Genomic DNA, 10,850 nt, shown 5'->3' with positions numbered 1-10,850 from the left:
CTTCTACTGCCTTCCCAGGCCACAGCAGAGAGCTGGATTGGAAGTGGAGCAGCCAGGACTCAAATCAGTACCCATATGGGATGCCGGCACTGCAGGTGGCAGCTTTACCTGCTATGCCACAAAGCCAGTCCTCTTAAACTGCTTTTTAACAGCTGAGCTCCTGGCTCAAATTTCCATCTGTGATGAAAATATCTCATTTGTGCCCATTACTTAACTTTTCCTGGAAGGAGCCTTGAAGATTAAACTAAATCTTCCTCTCAGTTTCATTCACTTCTGAAAGACCAGTTTTGGGGTGGTTATTCTAGCCAGGGTCCCAGGGACCTGCTGGCTCTCCCTCCTCCCCCTTCTCTGAAAAAATAAACAGAGGCATGTGTTGGGTACAGCAGTTAAGACAGCATAAGCAATTATCAAGGAAACTGACCCCGGAAAGGTGGACTTCCCAGCTGTGAGTGTGCTTAGCCTCCTGCAATGGAAAGGGTTAAATGCTGAGCCAGTGCTGAATCCAGCCGTTCCAGGCTCTGCAAAGGGGCCTGAGCCCTCCTGCCTCGGGGCCTTTGCAAATTGCTCCCTGGGCCTGAAACACTCTCCTGCCCCTTCCCACACCCCACTCCACCTCTTTTCCACATTTTTGCTTGATCAAGATTTAGACCTCTAAGTCCCGAACTAAAAGCCCATTTCTCAGGAGGGCTTTGTCAGATCCCCTTTCTCTGGTGTTAAATCACTCTAATTATTCATCCCTTGTGATCCTACCCTGCAAGCAGCGCGAGGCTGGAACTTTGTGCATCTGTCTTGCTCACGCCTGGATTTTTCCAGTTCGTGGCACAGTGTCTTGGTGCACAGTGCCTGGCACACAGTGGCACTCAGACAAGATTTTCAAATGAATGAATGAACAAAGGAACTTGGTTATGATCAATGAGGAAAGGGGTCATGTGGAGAATGAGTGCCCCCTGCTGGACACGGAAGGTACTAGGGACCCAGGACTTCGCTGCTGAGAATGATGGGATAGTAAATTTCCAATCTGTGGGGCAGCCTTGGGGACCCCCGCCTCCTGCTCTCATTCCTCTGTCAACTCCACCATCACTCCGCTCCCAGGCTCCGGAGCTTCTGTCCCTCTCCCCAGGAGTCCGGGGCCTATCCTCCCCCTCCCCCCACCCCATAGACCACCACAACCCAAGCTCCATGGTGACCACTGCCCCACCCTCCTCCCAGTTAGTATTGCCTTCCTGGACCTTTAGCTCTGAATGAGAATAGGCCCAGCTTCCTCCATCGATCCTCTCCCCTCTCTCCTCTAATCAATCAATCAGAAGTGATCAGCTGGGGCGTTTGGTTGGAGGTGGGGGAGCAATGGCGGGTGGGTGCAGCAGATTGGGTGAGTAGCTCCTGAAACAGGGCCTTGCTCAAAGTGTGGGGGCCCAGGGGGCGTGGGAAGGGACTAGCTGGTGACGAGATGCCTGGGACGAGATACTTGGCAAAGGTGGATGAGGAATCCCGGATTGCTGCCTTGGCTAGAAGAATATGATCTCCCATCCCCTGGCTCCTACAGTGGGAGGGGAGGGGCTCATGGAAGGAGGTTGGGCTAAAAGAAAGGCTGGGCGTTGATGAGGAATAGGGCTTCAGGGAGGGCAGTGAGGGCCCAGGACTGAGGATGTGGGAGGGGGGCAGAGAGCCCAGAGGGACTCTCCTTGGCTGAAGGTGAAAAGGAGAGGTGAGGGGTCGGCACCGTGGCTCACTTGGTTAATCCTCTGTCTGCGGCACCGGCATCCCATATGGGCGCCGGTTCTAGTCCCGGTTGCTCCTCTTCCAGTCCAGCTCTCTGCTGTGGCGTGGGAGGGCGGTGGAGGATGGCCCAAGTGCTTGGGCCTCTGCACTCACATGGGGAGACCAGGAGAAGCACCTGGCTCCTGGCTTCAGAGCAGCACAGCGCCGGCCGTAGCAGACATTTGGGGGGTGAACCAACGGAAGGAAGACCTTTCTCTCTCTCTCTCTCTCTCTCTCTTTCTCTGTCTATAACTCTACCTGTCAAATTAAAAAAAAAAAAAAAAGGAGAGGTGGGTGGGGGTGGAGGAGAAAGAGAGGATGAGGATGGGGAGAACTGGACCATACCTGTGTCTCTCCACGGGGTCCTCCAACCTGACCCCTCCCCCAGCCGTGCCCAAGTGGAGTCGGGGAAGAGTGACAGGTGCTTAATGACCCTGAGTCCTGCAGGCTTCTCTGAGCGGCCTGTGGTCACTGGGGGGGCAAAAGGGGCTAGAGCCAAAGTCCAGGTTATTGATCCCTGGCCCCAAAGGTCAGCTGCAGAGGCAGAGGGGGTGGTGTTGCTACGGTGGGAGCCTCAAGGGACCCCACAACTGTGGGGCTGGGCTGCAGCCTGATTTTCATGTCTGTGTCCTCAGCTACACACACACTCTCACCCCTCCAGCCCGTCCTAGTGGGGTATCTTAGAATAGGCTCTTGGGTGTCAGAACTTTGGGGGAGCTAGGGAGCATAAAAGTAGGGACTTAGGTGGAATCATTTTTTACTACCCCACCCTCAACAAAGCCCTGGAGTCAGTGCTGAGGGCAGTGGTTGTCCAGGAGGATGGCCACAGTCGGCTGTGTGGCCTTGGGCGATTCACTTAACCTCTGTGGATCTTAGTTTTCGTATCTGTAGGAGGAAGGAGTTGAATCAGATGAGTTGTAAGGAGCTGTAAGGTCCCTTCCAGATAAACACTCAAAACCCTAAGGAATTAAGTGGGGAAGGGCTGACGGTGGGTTTATGGGGGGGAATTCGGTTAGGTCCCAGAGATGGTAAAAAGAACTCTTAGAAATAGATTCTGCGTCCTAACCTTGGCTGTTATTAACTGTAGGACCTTGGGCAAGTCATGCATTTATTCATTCAGCAAACATAATGAGCAATTTGTGCCAAGCTTGTGCTATGTGCTAGAGATAACATAAGACAGACATCGTCCCTGGCTTACGAAGTTCACCTTCTGGGGGCCAGAGCTGTGGTGCAGCAGGTTAACGCCCTGGCCTGCAGTGCCAGCATCCCATATGGGCACCGGTTCGAGACCCTGGCTGCTCCTTTTCCAATCCAGCTCTCTGCTGTGGCCTGGGAAAGCAGTGGAAGATGGCCCAAGTCCTTGGGCCACTGCACCCACGTGGGAGACCCGGAAGAAGCTCCTGGCTCCTGGTTCATATCCCTCCCTCCCTCTACCTCTGTAACCCTGCCTTTCAAATAAATAAATCTTTCAAAAAATAAGAACCTCAAGGTGCTGCTGCATCCAGACAGGCTTCTGTCCTCTGCCTTCCTCCCCAACCATGGCCAGGCCCGAGGGCCCGGGGTAAGGATGCAGGAGGCAAGAAGGCATAGTGCGCTGTCATCTAGGATGGCGTGCGTGTAGTTGCAAGTGTTGCCACCACAATGCAGTGTAGCCTGGTGGGCAGTGGCCCAGAGGCAGCAGGGGCCTCCCTAACTGGCAGCTTCCGGTCACAGTTGCGCTGGGCAGCTTGTTTCAGCTTTGGCCCCTGCTTCCTCACCTTGGTGATGGAGACTGTGACTCCCACAGCAGCAGGTTGCTGGGGTTACAGGAGCTAACAGAGGTCTCCTTACCATGTCTGCCGCTGGCGACCCCTCCGTCACGTCAGCCCTGTTACTCCATTGCTGTCGGCCTCTGGGGGACTTGAGGAAGTTACTCCAACACTAACCTTCATGGTCCCCTTGTGCTGGCTGGGGAGACTAGCACCCCTCTCACAGCTGGCTGGAGGGGCTGATCCCAGCCCACAGGAGGAGCGAGCAGATGCCGTTTTCCTGTCTTGCTGTATAGCAGGGTGGTCAGGGGCACTACCTCACCTGTCCTTTCTCTGTCTGTAACATCAGAAATGCAGTGAGCAGGAAGAGAACTCAGCGGATCTTCCATGGAAAGATGGGGAACTGAGGCCCAGAGACGAACAAATTTGCTCAAAGCCTCATCGTGAGTTAGGGACAAAGCTGGCATTGAAATCTAGAACTTTCTTACCATATGACTCGATCTCTATTAGTCACAAAGTGCACAGTGAATGTATCATTGAAGACTGAATGATGGAGCCGGTACGGTGGTGCAGTGGGTTAAAGCCCCTGCCTGCAATGCCAGCATCCCATATGGACGCTGGTTCAAGTCCCCGCTGCTCTACCTCCGATCCAGCTCTCTGCTATGGCCTGGGAAAGCAGTAGAGGACGGCCTAAGTGCTTGGGCCCCTTGCACCTGCATGGGAGACCCAGAAGAAGCTCCTGGCTTCAGATTTGCACAGCTCCAGCTGTTTTGGTCATTTAGGGAGTGAACCAGCAGATGGAAGACCTTTCTTTCTGGCTCTTCCTCTCTCTGTAACACTTTCAAATAAATAAAAATAAATATATATATAAAAAAGACTGAATGAATGGGGTGCCAGTCTGTCTCTCGAGGTCTTCCCAGGGCCATGGGGGACGCGCTGCGTGGGAACCACACTCAGTCTGTTTCCTGTTCAGCCTCCTGGCTTCAGCTCTGCCCTTCCTCTGGAAGGCTCTCCCTCCCTGGCTTTCCAAGCCCTGGGCAGGCCTAACCCAATGCCAGCTCCTCTGCGAAGCGTTTCACAACGTGCCACGCAGGCAAGCTTTCCTTGTTCCCAGGGACGCCGTGTCTGCACACTGGGGTGATTGGTTTACTGTGGATCTGTCTTCACTCGTTTTCGTCCCACCTGTTTGGGGAAACGTGAATTTGAACCTGTAGTCCCTGACTGAAAGGAGTACACCAGGCAGCCAGAAACCTGGCTTCCCGATCTCGTTATGAATTAGCGAAGGGAACTGGAACATGTTACCTGGATTTTAGGTTTCACTTCCACAGTTATACAATGGTGTGAAAGAAAGATTCCCGAGTTTGAAGTGGACTCCAGAGCCAACTCACAGGCCTGGAATCCTGTGACTCACTCACTCTGTGACGCCGAGTAAGCTACGTAAACCCTCCATGCCTCACCTTCATCTCATAAGCTTGCTGTGAGAATTATATGAGACAATTTATGTTAAGTACTCACCACAATGCCTGGCATCTGGCAAGCTTTCAAAAAGTGTTAGCTGGGGCCAGTGTAGTGTGGTGTAGTGGGTAAAGCTGCCTGCAATGCCGACATCCCACATGGGCATCGGTTCAAGTCCTGGCTGCTCCACTTCTGATCCAGCTCCTTGCTAATGCCCTGGGAAAGCAGTGGAAGATGGCCCAAGTGCTTGGGCCCCTGCACCTACATGGGAAACCCAGAAGAAAACCCTGGCTCCTGGCTTTGGATCGGCACACTCGGGCCGTTGCGGCCATCTGGGGAGTGAACCAGCGGATAGAAGACCTTGCTCTCTCTCTCTCTCTCTCCTCTGTGTCTCTCTGCCTCTACCTCTCTGTAATTCTGCCTTTCAAATAACTAAATCTTTTAAAAAAGTGTTAGCTATCATCATTTTTATTCTGCCAATAACTCTGGGTTCACAACCCCAGAATCAAGAAAAGACACTTCCAACTTGAACGTCCTCAAAGCAAGCAGGGTGCCTCCTTCTGCTAACAGTCTGTAGAGAAGGGTGGTTAAGCGCATGGCTTTGAAACCATCAAAAAGTAAGAGTGAAATAACAACATGCTCAGGCTTTTGTGGTCCAGAAAATTTCACTCTCATGTCCCCTTTCTTGGGCAGTAACTGGAGGCCTTGCTCCTCAACAGGGAGCCAAGAGAGACACTGACATCCCCCAGAATCGTTGGCTTTAACCTGGAAACCAGCGAGAGGAAGCCCCAAGATGAACGCTGGAAAGGAAACCCATAGAGCAACCTCGGGAAAGACGCTCTGGGGAAGACGGGGGCTTAGTGGAAAAGACAATGTGATAGAGGCTTGGAGAAGAACTGAGGCTATTTCAGAGACAAACTGCAAGCAAAGGAGAATGGCCACTGGACAATACAGGGAAAATAAAAACAGTGTAAGAAAGGAAATTCATCCTGGTACACTACCTGGCAATGCAGCAAAGGTTTCCATAAGCGTGACAATGTAAACACGAGTGATCAAATTAGCTGAAAATGCAGATTTAACTGTACCGGGAGGAAGGGGAAGGAGAAGGTAGGTTTGTAAGAGAGGTAGGTCCTCAGCCCCCATAACAGGACATCAATAGACAATATCCAACATCAATAAGTCAAAGAATACGCATCCATCCGTGCTGTTCAGAAAGACAGATATGGCACGTAAGAAAGGGCTCAAAGAGTGGTTGCCTCAAGGGAGAGCAGGGGGTGGGGTGGCCAGAGGACAGTTCTTTTTCATTATAAATCTTTCAATACTAATTGATTTTTTAACTACATGCATTAATTACTTTTTTTAAGAAGTAAAGAAGAAGAATCCTGGAATATTGTAGAGCTGGATCCACTCCTGGGGGTCCATCAGTTGACACAAGTTGCTCCACTCTAATAAGTCCCTGTTGCTTCTCCAGTGAAATCGTGTCACACCGGGTGGTTTGGGACAGAAGGAGACAATGCGCACCAGGCTTCTGGTGCATGCCCTGGTATCTGATCGCAAGCAATAACAGTACCTGCGGAATGGAGGGAGAGGAGGCTCCAGGTGCATGGCAGCCATTGGGTCCAGAGCCACCAGGTGCATGACAGCGGGATGGGTGTGACTCACGGAGCAGGCCGGAGTTGGAGTGCGCGTCCCTGCAAGAATCAGCAGCCATGAGGGACATCACAGCTGAGCGCCATGAGCGCATCATGGCTGGAGGACACCTGGACAGCCCAGTCACTGTCCAGTGTGCTGTGGTAGGCGCTGCATTTTCCCTTCCCGCGTATACCTTGTGGAGGATGTGTCAGAAGGAGAAGATTTAGAGGCTGTCAGGGTGAGGGTCAGAGGTCAGCTGGGGTCAGGAAGTCTATTTCACTGAGGTCACTCTCGTCTCCTTTCAATCTAATGAAGCCATTATTGGTGAAAGCGAGTGCCTGGCATCTTGCTCTGTGAAGCAAGTCCACCGTGGGGAGCAGACGAAAGGAAGGAGGGGACTCCCTGGGCTCTTCCTTCTGCCAATTCAACAGGCCTGAGAGGTGAGAGGTGCACAGTCCTGCCTGATATAGGAAGCCCTGGTCCCTGGAGTGAGACAAGGATGACAGCATAGGGCGAAAACAGATTGTTTATCAATATAAATAGGAATGCGCTCGCTCTCGCTCTCTCTCTCTCTCTCATACACACACACACACACTCATGCATCAGAAATGAAAGAAACATTTGTCTAAAAACTAATCCAGTGCTCTCATTTTACCCTTGAAGGGTAAAACTAGATGTCTTTTTTTTTTTTTTTTTGACCACAAAACAAACCAACAGGCTTGAACCATATACACAATATATCTTACTTAATTGTTTGTTGTCTGTCTCTTCTCTCCCCTGGAATATAAGCTCTATGGGTGCATGAGTGACATAGAGGGAGAGACAGAGAGAAAGAGATCTCTATCCTCTGGTTCAGTATCCAGATGCCTACAACAGCCAGGGCTGAGCCAGGCTGAAGTCAGGAGTCAGGATCTCCACTCAGGTCTCCCATGTGGGTGGCACAATCACCAGCTACTTCCCAGGTACATTAGCAGGAAGCTAGATCAGAAGTGGCGGTTGTGGGGAGGGGGATGCCAGTGTTGTGACATAGTGGGTTAAACTGCCGCTTGTGATGTTAGCATCCCATATCCAGGCTGGTTCAAGTCCTGGCTATTCTGCTCCCTATTCAACCCCCAGCTGATAAGGCCATGAAAGCAATGGATCATGCCCCAAGTGCTTTAGCCCATACCACCCATGTGGGAGACCTGAATGGAGTTCCAGCCTTCTGGTTTTGGCCTGGTCCAGCCCCAGCTGTTGCAGCCATTTGAGGAGTGAACCAGCAGATGGACGATCTCTGTCTCTGTCTCTCTTTTGGTGTCAATTAACCTTTCAAACAAATAAATAAGTCCTTAAAAGAAGAAGAAAAAGAAGAAGAAGAAGAAGAAGAAGAAGAAGAAGAAGAAGAAGAAGAAGAAGTAGTAGTGCAGGTGGGACTTGATCCGGAGCACTCCAATATGGGATGGGGGCATTCCAAGCAGTGCCACAACCCCTGCCCATGGAGGCATGCATTTTATGTTTTGTTCACTCATGTGTCCTCAGTGCTTCAAACAGTGCCACCTGACTCATGATTTATGCTCAATAAGTATTTGTTAGATGAATGAGTGAATGGACAGATGCATGAATGGAAGTAGCATAATCCTTCTTGGTGAATGACAGCCCAGTCCTGTACTGCATAGGAAACATAGCTGCCACACCATTTTCCAAGTGATTTCCCTAATACAGTCTTTTTAAAAGTTGATTATGAATTTTTAAAAATTTCATAAATTTATTTTATTTATTTGAAAGGCAGAGATACAGAAAGAATGACAGAGAGAGAGAGTGAGAGAGAGATTTCTCATCTGCTGGTTCACCCCTCAAGTGTCTGCCACAGCCAGGGCTAAACCAGGCCAAAGCCAGGAGCCAGGAACTCATTCCATGTCTTCCACATAGGTAGCAGGGACGACCCAAGTACTTGGACCATTACCTGTTGCCTCCTAGGGTGTGCATTAGGAGGAAGCAGAAATCACAAGTGATGCTGGGACTTCAGCCCAGGCACTCTGACAGGCAATGCAGGCATCCCAAGTGGCATCTTAGCTGCTGCACCAGATGTCCACTGTATTAGACACTTTAATGGTCCATGGAACTAGTATCCTGAGGGGCACACTGCGAGGAGTACTTTTCTCAAACACACAGTGTCATTTGCATTAGTACCTGGTCGAGGGTTCACACCCAGAATACACCCTGGACTCTGCCACAGAGATCCCTAAGTGCTTCAGAAATGGGAGCTGGTGAGGATGGTGGCCCAGAGGACCTGCTCTGGCTCCAGCCAGCTCTTCACTCTAGGAAGCCAAGGAGTTTTGGGAAGGGGCCCATCAAGAGAAATGACAGGCTAGCAAGAGGAATCACAAGCCTGGGTCCTGTAAGTATGAATTCTATTCAGTAGTCTTTCACCATAGCCTTTTGTTTTTTTCACCTGCACATATCTTTACCTTATTAGTGAAACAGGGACAGCACTATTCATGATAACAATATATTAGAAGTGGAAATGATGTGTGTTCAAATCAGCTTCTGCCATGGATTAGCTGAATAACACAAGGCCAATCCTATTGATTATTAGGCTACAGTTTCCTCTCCTACAAAGTGGGAATTTAATAGCTCATCTCCAAGGTTCAGTGAACTAAGAAAAGTGCCTGTGTTCTTGATAAATAATAGCTGTCATTATTATTATTATCATCTACCAAAATGTAAGCTCCACAAGGGCAAATATTTTTGTTTGTATTGTTCATTGATATATCCCCAACACCTAGAGCAAGACAGCACAAGGGAAGTGCTCAGTAACTATTTGCTAACTGTTGAATGAATTAATTGTTGCCATTACTGAGATGCCTTCAAACCTTTACTTTGAAGAAGTTATGAATGTATACATAAGGAACTTAAGAAAGTACCTGAAGTGGGAAATGTTCTTTGTGTTGCTACAGACACACTCATCTCTGCTAAATAGCACCTCTCTCCCTTTCACCTAGGTATTATTACTCTAAGAATCACAAGAGACTGTCAAGATTTAGCTATATCAGCTCTTCTCTTCCTAATTAGACTATAACTTCTTGGAAGGCAGGGACTAATTCTTCTTTCTTTTATTGTTGCTATTCATCATTATACTTTTTAGTGCATACTGCTTATCTGACTCCTCCACCAAACTTGATCATGGTAGGTACCTAATAAATTTCCAGTGAGATGGAGATCCAAGAGAGGAAGGTTTGGTCAGAGATCTTCACTTCCCACATGGAAAACTCACTGAAGATGAGGAATTGATTTTACTGGGATACATGTGTCTCTTCCTAAAGCATTCTCTGCTTTACCTTTGCAACTTAATGAGGCTGTGAACTCCTTCAGACTTCTTTGGGGGAATAGATTTGAAAGAGGCACCTGAGAGAATAAGTAGTATGACTGTAATAGCATTCATTATCTCAACTGAAACCTATTCAAGGAACTCTTGCGTTGGGCCAGGCACTGTGCTGGGTTCTGCAGAAGATGTGGGGGAACATACAGAAATGAGAGGCCCCAGGGCTCAGGGAGCAAGTGATCCAGATCAGAGGGCAAGAAAGTGTACAATAGCTATAATAATAATAATACCAATCACATTGTTAAAAATTGACTGCATGTTGGGCATTATTAAAAAATGTTTACCCATATGACAGAATTTCATTTTCCCAATATCTCTGAGAGCTAAGCACTCTCATTTTCCTCATTGTACACAGGAGGAAGCTGAGGCATATCTAGGCCAAGGAAGGTCACAGAGCTGGAACTAACAGAGATGATGATATTCAAACGTGGGTAATCTCACTCAGCGCCGGTGCTCCTATGAAGTGTGAATAAGGAAATAACTTGAAAAAGATTAGTCTCTTCTGTTCTGGTCTTCTCTGAAACAAAATCATTATTTCTTCCTCTTTTGTCACCTTCAATGGTTCCACCCATTTTTCTGAAGGGGGGCTTGAGATAGCTGCATTGCTGTCACGGAGTCCTATCCTCCTGGACGTGCCTTCATCAGCGTTCAGGAAAGTCTTCGTTCACCTCCAATGAGTCGGTGTGAACGGGAGGCTGAGGAGAATCAGGCTTTCTGGGAAGTCAAGGAGGCATTCTCAAAGCCGGGAGCTGGGAGAAGAGTGTGCCTTGTTCAGCACCGTGGACAGAGCTGCCGGCTCTCTCAGCACCCTGGACAGGGAAACTGGTCGCACTGGCCTGGGGAAGCGAAAGGTGTCGGAGGGCGGACCAGGCAGAGCCAGAGCGTCAATTCCTTTT

Source organism: Oryctolagus cuniculus, chromosome 7, assembly GCF_964237555.1.
Source record: "Oryctolagus cuniculus chromosome 7, mOryCun1.1, whole genome shotgun sequence".
Lineage (NCBI taxonomy): Eukaryota > Metazoa > Chordata > Mammalia > Lagomorpha > Leporidae > Oryctolagus > Oryctolagus cuniculus.
Note: the sequence above shows the minus strand (reverse complement) of the source record.